Genomic DNA, 15,303 nt, shown 5'->3' with positions numbered 1-15,303 from the left:
ACAGGGCGGAATGGGGCCAGGAAGAGGTCGCAGGTAGCTAATCTATTACAACTACGGAGGACCAGGGCACTAAGTGCGGGATTGTACCAACCTGACTAGAATATCATGCACTTACTATGATCAATTCGATCATGAATTGATATATTGCCCCACACTGATTGCACAGATTCGTGAAAAAATGGTAGCACAACCTACGACGACATAGAATGTGCAAATGATGAGGTTCAAACCCCGCGAAGAAGACCCCAATGTAAACATGGTACTCAAAAGTGGCATGGTCACAAGCGATGAAAAGGGGAAACTACTCAAGGAAGACACAGGGGTTCGCAAGGAGACATGTCTAGAAGCTAAGGGAAGCTTTGAGGAAGTCTCTACCCCAGGTAGTAGGGATCAGCCTGAGCCAGAGAGGGATACCTCAATGCTAACTACCTTTTTAGAGACATGCATGAAGCTGTTGCGCGACAGTAAAGTTGTTAAAGGACTAGAATAGCTGATAACTAAGTGCGCAGGGTTGGGCGAGCTGCGCGTAGTCTGGAAACTAGAAGACATGCTCTCCATATGGACGGGATATGAGAATGACAACGCAAATCAGCGAGTATGAGATGGACCAGGTCATTCTGGATTTAGGCTCGGATGCGAATGTATTACCTAAGAAAACGTGGGAATGCATGGGTAGGCCTGCACTACAATGGTCTCCGATTCAACTAAGGATGGCCAACCAGCAAAAGATCTTACCGATGGGTCGACTGCAAGGGGTGACAGTCGACATTGAGGGTGTAAGTACGTAGACCGACTTCGAAGTAATAGAAATTGTTGATGATAGTAATCCCTACCCTGCATTGCTTGGAATCGATTGGGCCATAGACATGAATGGGGTCATCAACTTAAAAAGACGGAAAATGATGTTCGAAAAGAAGTCACTATGGGTAATAGTTCCACTGGACCCAGCTGAAGGAGAGTGCTATACGGAACCAGTGCACGATGAGGACAGTGATGATGAACTGGACTGCATCTACCAGATAACAGCACAAGATCAGGACCGGGTGAATCCCACAGAGGATGGAAGAATCTCATGGGAGCACGATAGTTCCTGCAACTCAGATTTCAAATGAGGAGACTGAATGATGGAAGAACTGATTGCACGAAGTCACAACACTCAGCTGTAATAGGATGGTTAGGTCATTGAGACACATTACCACTAAAATGAGACAAGGGCCAACAAATAACGACGCTATAGATGAAGGGAAGTTCGTCAACCATGGCACTCCAGTCGTAGCCCGGAAGTAGCGTGGTGCATCAACATGCATGCCACACACACTAAGGTGGTGTGCCCAGATGAGGCTGCGAAGTAAAAGGAGGTTGCGGGTATAAGCACGGTAGCCACGCTAGAGTAGAGCGGTCATCCATCCACCATGAAGGGTAGGGTTGCGGGATGCGCAACCATCGACTCACCTAAATCTGCGGGTAACAAGGGTCCGCTCGGCTGACAAGACCACACGTAGAGCAGGGTATGCTAAGAGAACTCTATCCATAACTAGATGGGCCGGTGCCTCTACAGTCCGACCTGAACACCAAGTCTGGTGCGAAGAGATTTAGCAACTATGGGAAGTCATTTGGTGCGGAAAAATGAAACTTTGCGAGTTAGAAGAAACGGGGACCAGACTTTGGGAGAGAAGTGCGAGTCTGGATAATGCAATTGAGGAAATAAAATTAGCACTCACCCACATGGGCCACGTGAAAGAGCTAATGAAGGAACCAGGTAGGATCAACTCTCCTACACTACTAGGACAAGCCGCGACCTTGCTAGCATGGCTGCAACTGCACCCTAGGGCACAAGGAAGCACAAACCACAATATGATTTCAGACTCAACAAAACGTGAATGGTGCTCGCAGCCTGGGCTAGTCAGGCTGCTAACAACTTGCATGATGGGTGCACCCACCTGACTATATGTAGGAGCCCCAGTCTTAATGCCCCACACAGTTGAAAGAGGTCGTGGGACTATAAAACAAGTTGTAGGAAAGTTGTGCCATGTCACCGCAACGTGCAAGATTGGTTACACACAGAGGACACATCCGCGTACCAGGGACTGCGCTGCCGTAGGGGAGGGATGGAAGGAGACCATTGCAGGTATTGTTCATGATAAGATGTCCCAATTAAGACATGTAGGAGTGGGTGGTGGGCAATTAAGGCATAAGGATAACCGCCAAAATCACATTAATGAGCCACGAGTAGGGTGAATGGTTGACTTTAAATTTGAAATCGTATATAACACGCAAGAAAAGGGGCACAACACAAAGTTTGCTCAATTGAAGAATAGAACGCCCTGGGTTATGGACAAGAAGAGCCAGATGAATGAAAAACTAATGGAGGAAAGCCCATGGTTTCAGGCACTGCAAAACGAATACTGAGAGTCATTCCTTAGGTTGATAAACCCTACCGAGGAGAGTCCACAGAATCCCCTGCCGCAGATAGCTGAACTCCCTAATTCACCTAGGATGCCACAGACCAGGAAGGACCCCTAGATACAGGAACCAGTAAGAAGGTCGCTACGAAATCGACACTTTAGCAAGCTTATGATGGAAGAAAAGGGAAAAACTGTTACAATTGAAAGCAACAAGGAGGAAGAGGGCTCTCCAACATATGTTGAAGAACTAAACCCCGACGAGGATACTATCCAGCCAGTGCGATGATCTAAGTATATGCCCCTGAGCAAAGGAAACACTAAGGTCCCTACCAATCTGGATGAAATCGATAATATCCTCATCACCCTGTCTCTTCCAAAAGGGGTTCCAGTTGAAAGCTCGGTGACTGGCCGCATTGTGACAATGAAATTTGAAGACTGGGACCTTGCAGATATAGAAAATTTTCCCCATTTAGCAACTGGCGAGCTGATCGAGCAGAGTGCGGAAGGAATGGTTACAGCCCTTCAACCAAAGGATTGGTTGTGAAAGGTGGGAAAAGCTGGGTTTCTTTGTCTTTTATGCATTCCCCACTTTCTCTGGCCCCCTATCACAATGTTAGTCATCAAAAAGTTGCTCTGTTTGGTACATGATGGAATCCTGTCGATCAGAAAACCCATCCGCATCATAGCCGAACTCGTTCATAAGATCTTGCAGCTTCCTTGTGATGGAAGAGACCCCTGGGATATTGTCGATAAAAGTGGCGATGTAATGATTATAGAAACCCTGAAAAAGAAATATAAACTTGAGAAGGGGTAGCGAGGATACATTATTGATAGCATTTCAGATAAAGCAGTCCGCGTCACTACCCAGTTGCTGGCAGGGAAAGTGATGCGGAAATGTCGTGGCACTGATGTTCCGGCAGTAGTCATTGCTCTCGCTGAGGAATGCGCAGCTGGAGAACGATTCAATTGGTTGCAGTTCCTTTGTGAAGAGTTACTGACCAGCTGTCGAGAGGTCCAAGAGGAGGGAAAGACCTTCCATTATGCGTGGCAGATGCTGTCCATTATGCAGGTTACCACTAACTTACCCGAAGACAGTTAGTTTCCCGCCTTGGACCAGGATTGGCCAGAAGCCACTAGATATGCATCACTTTGGGTGACAAGGGACGTTGTACGAGTCCACGGAATCAAGATCTTTTGGATATTGATGGAAGCGAATGTGCGGCAATGGATTAACGAGCAACCCCGCTTGTCCATCGAAATTTATGAAAGTGTGAAGCACATTGCGAAGTTTAAAGCAAACATGCACTTTGCCTACATCCAGGCATGCAAGGACCTCGACCAGACATGGACCACAATGTCGTTCATTGCTATTGATGACATTGTTGATGCGGTATTGGATACCTAGCCACCGAAATGGCATGGACCAGATGTAGCGGGGCATAATGAGGCTGCTATCCGAAAGTAGAAGGATGAAGCTAAGCGTGCAGCACAGCAAAAGCAGAATGAACAACATGATGCGGAGGTTCAGGAGGCTCGGGAGGTGGCACAGCCTTCAACAGAAAAGGCACCAACAGGAGGGGCTACAATGACAAAGGACAAAAGTAGTCAGAAGTTACCCATAGAGACGGTCGCGGAAGAAACACCATCAACCACCATGAGGGCACCTTTAAAATGATTGCCACCGACAGAACGGACAAGGCTGCGGAAGAAGGCCAAGGCATCTAAATGGGACGACGAATTGACAACCTTGACCGAGGGCGACCTCGGAGACATAGGGGACACCATTTGCGAGGTCACTCAGGACACCATCGACAAGTTCATGTCAGAGCATCAGATTGTGTTGGGGGAGCTCTGCACGTGGCTATAGGAACTTGGGATACGGGCTGCGCCGACGGGCACCAGAAATCCTCATGCAGTTCTCAGTATGTTAGTTACTGAGCCACTGCTGAATGCCCAAATGGATCACACTATCGCAATTCCAGCAGGAGCGCTGATAACAAAAAATGTGGAGGACAAAGTTGTGCTAGGATGGCTTACAGGGCTGGGACTAAACTTGGCTGCCCTCCTGCACGCAAGCTTGCACCAGCTCCAGGATAGCGCCATGATGGATCTCCATGCTCATGAAGGGCATGGAGAATAGATACTCAACGAATAGAAGATTAATAAGGAACAGTTGAGCCTCCAAAGGGACGAAGTCGTCACCCAGAGTCAGCAATTGGAGCAACTTGTAGGGGAAGCATGTTCGAGTGCCCCTGATCTTGAGATTGCCGTTGAGTTTCCTGTTGGTGTTCGAATCAACACGCTGGCTAGTGGGTTCTGTGCCACAAAGGAGGAAGCCGCGAGGATTAAATTGGAGCTCAGCTTGTAGGTTGCAGAACTGAAATTACAAGTACCGCCTTCGACACCACCAGCGGTCATTAAGCAACGTTGAGGCCTCATTCATTCAGGGCAGGAAACGATCACATGGTCCATGAATGAATGCACCGACTTATTGACCCAGTCGCTTACTACACTCACTTCACTTTAGGAAGATCTGACTCTACAGCGACTGGAAACAGAGGCAAGAGAGCTCCAGCAAGCCTATGATACTGCCAGAGGGACCGCATAGATAGTTGTTATTACGTAATGCTTGGCCAAGATGAGGGAGGCCCAGGCCTTGAAATTACAAGCTGATGCGGCCTGACAGAAGGCAACACTAATTAAGGAACAACTCCAACCATGGATTGATGAGGCATTCGAGGTTTCCATCGCCATTGAGCACAAGGTGGCACACATGTAGGAAGAATTTTATGGGTTTGTGAAGATTATATGTGCATTTGTAAGTCCAAGTCAAGGGTATTGGTGGGTAGATAGAGGCTCTGCAGCTGTGTGCACAGAGGCCTGGTAGAGTCTGCAGCGGTGTGCATGGACCCCTGCAGCTAAGTGCGCAGGGCAGATCTGGTTGTATTGACGAAGGAAGAGAATAAAGATAAGTTGGTTCTAAAATACTGTGTAAAATCTGAAGTGTTGTGGATCTGATTAATGAATGGTTGATATTTCTATTCATTTATGTGTATGTTATGGGTTTATGCAAATCGATATCTCTTTTGAATGCACATACTGGTTATCTTGATTAAATATTTTCTTAAATATCGTAACAAGTAAATCCGATTTGTAATAATTCATTAAGAAATAAGTATTGAGGAATAGCCTTGTCCCGGATCCGCGCGAAAACAGAGCAGCGCGAGACTACAGGATGGTGCGCGAACCCTCTAGACTACATTAAGACATCCCAAGGGTGCAGAAATGGTTCCTGGCAATGGAACCATTTGTTGGCTTATATGGGCCTCACCCAGGTTCGGAAGAAGTATTTAGCCAATCAAATCCCGCAGCTATTGGCCCTTTCGGCAACAGCCCACGGAGCATGGACTGAGGTCTCACCCGAGGTAGCAGGGGAGGCTACTGGAACTAGGTTTCCGCACCCTTGGGATGTCTTGATGTGGTCTGGAGGGTTCACGCACCGTCCTGTAGTCTCGCGCTACTCTGTTTCCGTGCAGATCTAGGACAAGGCTATTCCTCAATACTTATTTCTTAATGAGTTATTTCAGATTGGATTTACTTGTTACGGTATTTAAGCAAACATTTAATCAAGATAACCAGTACGCGCATTCAAAAGAGATATTGATTTGCATAAACCCATAACATATGAATAAACAAATAGAAATATCAACCATTCATTAATCAGATCCACAATAGTTCAGACTTTACACAGTATTTTAGAACCAATTTATCTATATTCTCTTCCTTCATCAATACAACCAAAACTGCCCTACGCACTCAGCTGCAGGGGTCTGTGCACATAGTTGCGGACTCTACCAGGTCTCTGCGCACACGGTTGTAGAGCCTCTATCTACCCACCAATACCCTCCACTCGGACTTACAAACGCACATATAATCTTCACAGACCCATAGTACTATGATCATTCAAAGCCCAACAAAAAACTACTCTCCTAACCATAGAACCTTGCTCTATTTATACATTTCCATGGTCCGTGGACCATGGGCAGGCTGACTCACTTCTTATTATTCTACATTATGTTTGGGCGGACAACCCTTTGACTTGACTCGTTACAATTTGTGCTCCGCGCACTTCGCGGAGTCCTTTACCCTGTCTTTTCCCAAAATTGTGGGCTATGAGCCCCAAAACTATTACGCGGGCCCTATGCTATCCAACACTAAGCTCAATATAAAAAATAAAACTGTAACTCATCTCTGTAACACATTCATCCATCATCAATCAATCACTGAAACCCAATCATCATTATCTGACATAACTCAAACCCAATCATTATTTTCTGAATCAACCAGGCATTGAAACTTCTGACACAACTGAATCAAATAATATTTGAAACCTCTGACACAACTGAATCACCCAATCATCAATTTATGATACAACTAAATCAATCGTTCACTCAAAACCCAATCAATCGTCACTTAATTAAAATTCAACCAATCAACTGGAGAAGTCAAATCACATTCAGGAGAACAAAGATATGAACCCGGAACACTGCATCAACAACCAAAACCAATTGCAACCTCAAAAATCATATGTTAGAATGTATACATTACTTCAATGAAGCCAACCTGCATCTATATGCTACTTTCTGTAACCCAACCTGCATATACCTCTAAAGATACTGAATCATCAAACTTCTGAACCAAAACTTGTACTAACCAGATACATTATGAAGATCTATTGTCATATTACAGAGTTCTAAATAGATAGTAGCAAAGATCACCCTTCTTACTCAATCAATCAGTCAACCAGACTCAATCGCCTTATACATTCAATATTACTTTAGATATAATGAAGACATCATTGACAAATAGTAGTAAAACAACAACACTGATTAGATAGGTCAGTCATTCATGAAAAACAACATTTTCCTTTGCATACGCTACGTGGAAGGGTCAAATCCACATGTATACACACCTTCATCGAGGCAAACCTACGTATAGATCTTCAAATAATAACTTATAACTTTGTAGCTTTTCAAGGCTTCATATATACATAGATCATAACATTTAAAGGATCAAAAATGTGTTAGCATTCAAATCTAGCCCATCCATTATCAGATCATACAATGATAAGTCATTTTAGGTCTCATGATCCTAATCCAACATTGTATCCAAAGGTGCACAAGATATTTCAGATCTATATCATAACCATAGCCCTTACAACATAAACTATACTTCAGATAGAAGTATTCATGAAGAACCCTTTCACTTGCACACCCTCACACCTTGATCTACACCTCCTTAAATAGTTCTAGCCTTTTGTCAATACCATGCACCAAAACAACACTTAGAACCTATGGTATTCTTAGATAGGATCAAATAATCGTTATTCCACTCAATATTGTGGGCTAATACCATGGTATGGACCCTTGGTATTATTTAACCTTAATTTTCAATCCCATACATACTTTTCCTTCTATGAAACTGTGTGCATACGTATATGCTCCTGTTATTATGTGTACTTACGTGTATATGCTACTTGGACTAGGTGAAACAACATATCGAAACTTAAACCATTCTCTTTACTTAATATCTTGATTCTGATATGTAATTCTTTGTCCCATCATCTTGTTCTTCTGTACCATTACTCTGTTACCTCTGAATAGGCCTGTTACAATGTGAGTTTTCATCATACATCACTTTTGAATTGATCCCTCTGAATTGCCCTGCATTTTGTCACATCTGTAAACAAAATTGTCATGCATTCTGTCACATCCTATTTATACCTTTATCAAGTAGTCCATTCATCAAATATGTTTTCATCAAGGACAACTCATCAGGTAGGTTGCTATCAAGGACAACACCAACAATCTCCCTGTATCAACTTATGATTCTGAGCTGTAAACCTTTGACCATCATTTTTTTCCATCATTATGTCACTTTTGATATCTTTGTTCCATCATTCTGCCACCTCTGATCTAACCTGTATATTCATCTAGTTACCATATACTTGTTCTGTTACAAGTGAGTTCCATCAAGGATAGCACATGCATTATAATTCCAACAATCCCCCCCTTTGGACTTCATGGCAACCACTTTGGTGTTTGGTCACCACAACCTATAAATAACATCAAGACAAGCACCAAGCTTTTCACAACATCAAGCTACTCCTTGCAAGACACACCAACACTACAGAAATCAAGTTAAGTTGAGCATTTGTCCACCTGCAAAAACACAAAGAAGAAAAAGCATCAAAACAGAGTTTAAAAGGTGAAAGTGATAAAAGGAAAAAAAACATTAGAAAAAGGGCTTTGAGGAGCTAGAGATTAAATTCAAAGGCCTATAAGTATCGTCTTGCCCTTTATTTACCTCTTACCACCCATTGAGCAAACCAAAGCTGTGTTTTCGGCGATTTCAAGGCAAAATTGTGAAAACAGAGCAGGCGTTGCGCATTTCCTCTTGGCGATGTGCATTCTCTTCAGGCTCTACATGTTTGACAGGCACTGTGCGTTCCCTTAAGGCGTTGCACATTCCCTTCATGCGCTACGCACTTGAGCAGTTTTACACTCCTTCAGACTTCAAGCTTGCAAAATCTCCCCTAAGCCCTAAATCAAGTAATAATTTTGATTTCCATCTCATTAAGGTTATTTCCTTCTTGCTTGAAGAATGAAAATTGTATGGTGTTAGTCTCTCACTCCAAACCCTAAGTCTTTCTCCTAAACCCTAGTTTTACAAGAAAATTTCCCATTTCCCCAAAAGCACCTAATCTACACCCTATATTCCCCCCTAGAAGTTTCTATCCTTACCCCATCAGACCCTCATTTACTCTCATCTACCCTTCCTTTTTCCTCCCTACACCCTTACATTCCCATACCATCTACCTAGGGTTTCATTTCAAAAACACCATGGCTGATGAGGAATATAGACCACACAGTGAAGAAGAGGGATCAGATAGAGAGGGAAACATAGAATAGAGAAGACCACATAAAGGAGGGAATATTCACAGATTTGAGCCCATAGATCTCAAAGAGCTTCTAGCCTCTCCCATGATAGTGACATCCTTCAAATGGTTAGGGTGTTTTGAGTTTTGTGAACAAGTCCAAGCAGTTCAGTACCACCCTAAGTTGACTAGGCTTTTCATAACTGGGATTCAAGATAATCAAGTCACTCTTGCAGGCATAACCTTCACATGGTCTACTGCCACCATATCAACTGCCACCGGGATTCTAGAAGCTGGGGAAAAATGGTTCAAGCAGGTTGAAATAGAAGCAAATTTCTATGAACCATACATCAAACCTAGATACAGACATGAAATAAAGGGCTATTTTCCTTTCTCATACCTCCTTGACAGATATGCACCTATGATGAAGATTATTATGAAGTATTTTTCATGTGAGGGAAGATTTTCTAGGGTCTATTCCTATCACATCAGATTTCTCATGCATTTCACTAGGATTAAAATGCTCAATATACCCTACTATCTTTTCAGGAGTGTGGAGAAAATGGCTTACATTGCCCAAAAGAGAGAACCCAAAGATCAAATGAAAAGCATATTTCATCATGCTCTCATAAAGATCATAGTTCTTTATCACCTTAAAGAACTTAACATTGCATGGAGTACATTCATTGCCAACCCCATTTTCACTCATGCTTCCACTCAGAATGTTCAAAACATGCCATCATCATCACATCCACCCTCACCTCCATTATCACCTTCACATGCACCTATTCCTTCACCTGACAGGAAACAGGATAGTGGCAAAGAAAATCAAGGTAATCAGGGTCAAAGCAGCAAGTCTAGAAGGGCTGGTTCAGGTACCATGGTGCATACTTATCAGAGGGGACATAGGCAAGTGTTTTCCCCACATATTGTGGGAGGAGCCTTGCCTCCATAATCAGAGAATCAGGTACACAGAGGGAAGGAAAAGGTGGCCGAAACAGAGATGCAACAACAGGAAGAACACCTCCATGAAACTGAGAAATATTTTAACCTAGTGAACTTAGACGAGGAGGGTGAACAGACGAACACTAGAATGCTCATCAAAGAGCAAAAGGCACTGATAGGTGAGTTACAGGTGAACCTGCAAAGAGCCAAATGCATCGTCTCTTATTACAAATAGGAAAACAAGCAATTGGAGAGTAAGCATGAGCTTATCGCAGTTTAGCTCATCAAGGCCAAAAAAGAGGTAGAAAAGGCTAAGGTGAATCTTGAGGAATATTATGGTGAATATGGTGAGCCCATGAAGGAATATATGCCCAGGAGAAGGCCAAGGACTAGAGGCCTAAAGAGAGCTTTGGAGCTTGAGAAGGAAAAAGAATCCCAACTTGCAAATTAGCTTACCTTGAATGAACAAATGGGCCAAATGGTGAATGAGAACGTGCAGTATTGGCTTGAGAGGGCTAACACTCACCTTGAGGGCTTGTTGGTAAAAGCCACTAGAGATGTAGAGGTGTAAAGGAGGATGGACAAACACTATGCCATGAGGGACAAGGTTGCTAGAGCTAAGCTCAAAAGGGCTCAAGCAAAAATTGAAGCCCTAGCTCACCAAGAAGAGAAGGATAAGATTAACCTATTGGTGGAGGCTTCACTATAGGCCTAGTCACCTTCAACATCAGCCATCACAACCATTTTTTAGGAGCCTTGGCTTAGTTTTTTATTTCCTAGCTGTTCTGTGATTTTCAGGCATTTAATTTATCAGTCCACTGGTCAAACCTAGGCACTGTACACTTTTTTGGGGCACTTTTTGGAGAAATGGCCACCACCATTGGATTCAAAAGGCCATGTACATGTAGGAAAACCATGTTTCCAGGTGTGAAAGTCAGATTTGCTAGGTGAAAAGGCCAAAAAAACACCAAAATTTCATGTTTCTGCCTATTTTTTGAGCCTGGCGCTCCGTGTTTGAGCAGTCTTGGGAGATTGCAATTTTGGAGGGTCAAATCAAGCTCAAATTGGAAACCAAGGGCATTTTTGGAAACCAGACAGGACAAGCTTTCCAATGAGCTATCATGAGCCAGATTTGGAGGTCAGGAAGGCAGTTAAAAATCAGCTGGAAGTTGGCACTGCACACTCCCTTCAGGCACTGCGCGTTTGACACTGGCACTGTGTACTTGACAGATTGCCTATCTTTTCACTGTTTTTTCTAGAATTTACTTTTCACCTATGGTATTTTGATATTTTCATTGATGAAATGTAAAATCATTGATGTAATTAATGTATATTTTGGTTACCTAGTGTAGATACATCAGATAAATGGCCTAGGTGGCATGTAATGAATCAGTTTGCATCATCTTAGGGATGATTTAGTTTGACCTCCCTAGTCTTTAGCTTCCAATTCAGTTTGTTTTGCAACTGCTCCTCCTCTCATGGATTCAACCCCTGAGGCTAGGATGGGTCGTTTGACGCCTATGTTATGCATTTTCTCAGTCATTGTGTGGGTTGGACTCACTTGGATGCTTAGAGCTTGATTGTACATCATTTTAAGCAGTTTGGCAAGTAGATTAATCAGATTTGCAGCTATTTTTATGGGATCCCTGTGGTATGGAGTTTTAGCACAGTTTCTTCTTTTGTAATCATTTGTTTACAAGTTTTATGTATGCCATCATCCATTTCATTGCTTCTTATTGAATGTTATCAAGTTTGATAGATAGAATCCATTGTAATAGTGCTCTGCCTTGGGAAATCAATCAATATTTCATGTTTTCTACTGTTTGAGAAGGATCCATGATTGTCACATGCCCTCCTCAGCTCCTCATCAGTATTAAACACCTCACACCATTTAGCCTAAAGTGTTAAAGCCTATGCCTACCTTGCCCCATTGAAGACCCTGCATTTCTAACCTAATTCTCATACCTAAACTACCCAGCTCCATCTGTTCTACAAAAACACAAAAAAATTCAATCAAAACCTTTCGAGCTGCTAAAACTCGCCTAAAATCCTTTACCTGATCTAGTCATCTTGACTGAGATCCTTATGGAGAGAGCCCTCTCCCGGCCTAGTAGGGCTAGATACTAGGCTAATCTTGGTTGGTGGTTACCCTGTAAATTGCCTCCCTTCAGCCTGAGGTCAATCTAGGTGATAAAAGGTAGTAGAATATATTAAAAAATTAAAAGTCTAAAAGCAATAATGTCGAAACTATGTTAGTTCACTAAAAATACCTAACCCCTAGTTATATGAATAATAATACATAGTCAAAGAAAGAAAGACAAAGAAATCAAATTGTACTTCAAATCAAAGAAAGAAAAACAAAAGGGAGGAAAGTAAACTGCATATTAAAACAAATGACCAAGTGGGAACTCTAAGTGTAATTCATCCTGACCCTAAATATTGAAATCTAGCTAAAGAAGATCTACACATTATATATGGATAGTTTATCCATGAAGTTTCCCCTTCATTTTTCATGAATTATCCATCACAGTTACCTACTTCGAACTTAGAAATTTAGGAAATGCTTCTTGGTCTTTGAAGTGTCACATGTAATTGAGCTTAACGTTGTCAACACAATGGTTGAACTTAACTTCACGTGTAAAATTCAAATGAGTTATTGAGAAGTTCCAAGGAAGAACTTGTATGGTTACTACCTAATAGCACATATATCAAGGCATGACTAATTATTATAGGTTTGTTCCTTTCATTAATATCCATGTACATGCATTGAGGGTGGTATCAGTGCCATAGGACCTATGTATAATTCTTTGAGATTTATGTATTTTAATTGGGATTTGTAAAACCAAATTGATAGATGAGAGCCCCTTCTTTATCAGATAATGGATTGGCCTCCTTGTTGCGATTTAATTGCTAAAGTCTATGGAGGTGTACATAATCTACCTTAGACATGTGAGGTTATATATGAATATTAAGTAGTGGGAAAGATAAAAATCCTTCGACATAGGTTTTTCATGGGTGTTGATTGTTTGAGAGCTAGTTTATATGTTTTCAAAATTTTCCCAAAATTGAGTCAATAGATTGTGCATTTTGAAGAGCACAAAAATAGATGAACATCCCTTAAGGGAAAGTAAGCAAACAAACATAAGACCTTTCTTGTTTTGTATGGTAGTGGAAGGGAATGCAATGGCTCTTTGATCACTAGATGATATGATTATAATGCTATATAGTAACTAGATCAACTAATCCATCATAGAAGTGGGTAGGTTCAAGGGTGTTTTATTTCCCTTTATGGGTAGTTACATCAAGAGCTACCCTCTAAGATATTTTGTGTTCCAACTTGCACAATTTCTCAAGCTTATCTATCTAGACTGAAACTTGTTCTTCCAATTCTCCTTTAGAAACATGATGATCTCGTCTCACATTTTTTTCCATAACTCTTTCAGATGCCTCAACCATGGTATGTTAATTACTATCTCATACATGTGATGGTCATCAATATTCTAATTGTAATATTGTATCCCTTGGGGTCTCAACTTTAATATATCAACTTAGGCTTCATACAAACTTGAGTATTATGCATTGTATATGAAATTCATAGTTTTTCTTTTCTCAATGCATACTAATCTATGAAATAATTGTATTCCTAATAAAGTGAGAAGAGTGATTATGCTAGTCAATAGTCATTTCATTTGGCCTATCCTAGCAAGAGGTGAGAATACAAGAATCAAAATGTTGGAATTGAAATCACAGTAATAAAGCTACATGAAGTAAATGAAATAAAGCTATAGGAATGGAAATGTAAGAACATAAAGTTTTAGGGATTCAAAAAATACTACTTGCAATCAAAGAACTACCCTGTGTTACAAGGAAATCATTTCTATTCTACTATTGTACAAAAGTAAATAAAATTACACAAAAAAACAATAATAAGACAATTTGTGATATTGTAGCCAATTGTGTACATGTGACAACCTTTTCTTCAATTCTACCTTATTCACTTAATGAGGCTAAATTGACTAATCAAGGTGATTCGTAGATCAATAAAATGAAATCACAAGAAATTATGCAAAACCAAAAATCCCAAGTTTGTTCTACAAGAAGCTTTGTAATTCTATAGGAAGACTTGGAACTCTACAAGAAACTTCTAGAATTGAAATAAGTGTGCAAAATTGATGAAAGAAATATGAAAGAAAATAGTTGAAACCAATTCTAACTCATAGAAACTATGACCATCACTCAAAATTTAAGAAACACCATATTCCAAGCATCTACCGAAACATAAAATTGTGTTAATGTTACTATACTTGACTATTACAACAAAAGAAATGATAATAACTTAAAGAAACATATATAAATAAAATATAGAAGGCACAATAAGGGTTTCCAGAAAGCCTATAGGTAGACCCTCAAAATATTTCTCATGAACCTTGAATAAAAGCAATGCAAAATTCTTGCCAAAAGGAATTATTCTTCCATTAATATTAAATTAACATTATCGAAAATGAAAACAAAAGGATGTAATACTCCAAAAAGTCAATTTTGTTCTTTTCTTCCAAAAAAATATATTTTCCCACTATCTTGGGTTCCCCTCATATACAAAATGTTGAGGGAGAATCCTCCTTAATAGGAGGGCTGTTTTCCCTCCCAAAATCCCCAAAATCATGGCAGTTGGTTCCCTATGGATTTCTGCATAGCTACCTCTTCTTTAACTATTGATAAATTTGATTTCATTCTAATCTTATAAGTGTTTACAAACACTCGACAAGACAGGGACCTTACCTTCATGGTAGGCTACTAGTGGCTATTGTAGGAGCTTGTTTTTCTTCAAAAATCTATCCAATTCAGGATGTGAAGGCTACCAAGGGTCACATAAATTAATAATATTATTAAATATCTAATAACATACCCAACATAAGGAATAACAAGTAAAATATAAAAATGCATAATAATCAAGGTTGAAAATGCAAGTTTTTCCTAGGTGATAGAGGTTATATACGGGACTTCAAATGTACAAAT

Source organism: Pinus tabuliformis, chromosome 8, assembly GCF_031772625.1.
Source record: "Pinus tabuliformis cultivar Carrire ecotype Pingquan chromosome 8, CPIR1, whole genome shotgun sequence".
NCBI classification, from domain to species: Eukaryota; Viridiplantae; Streptophyta; class Pinopsida; order Pinales; family Pinaceae; genus Pinus; species Pinus tabuliformis.
This window is presented reverse-complemented; position numbering follows the sequence as displayed.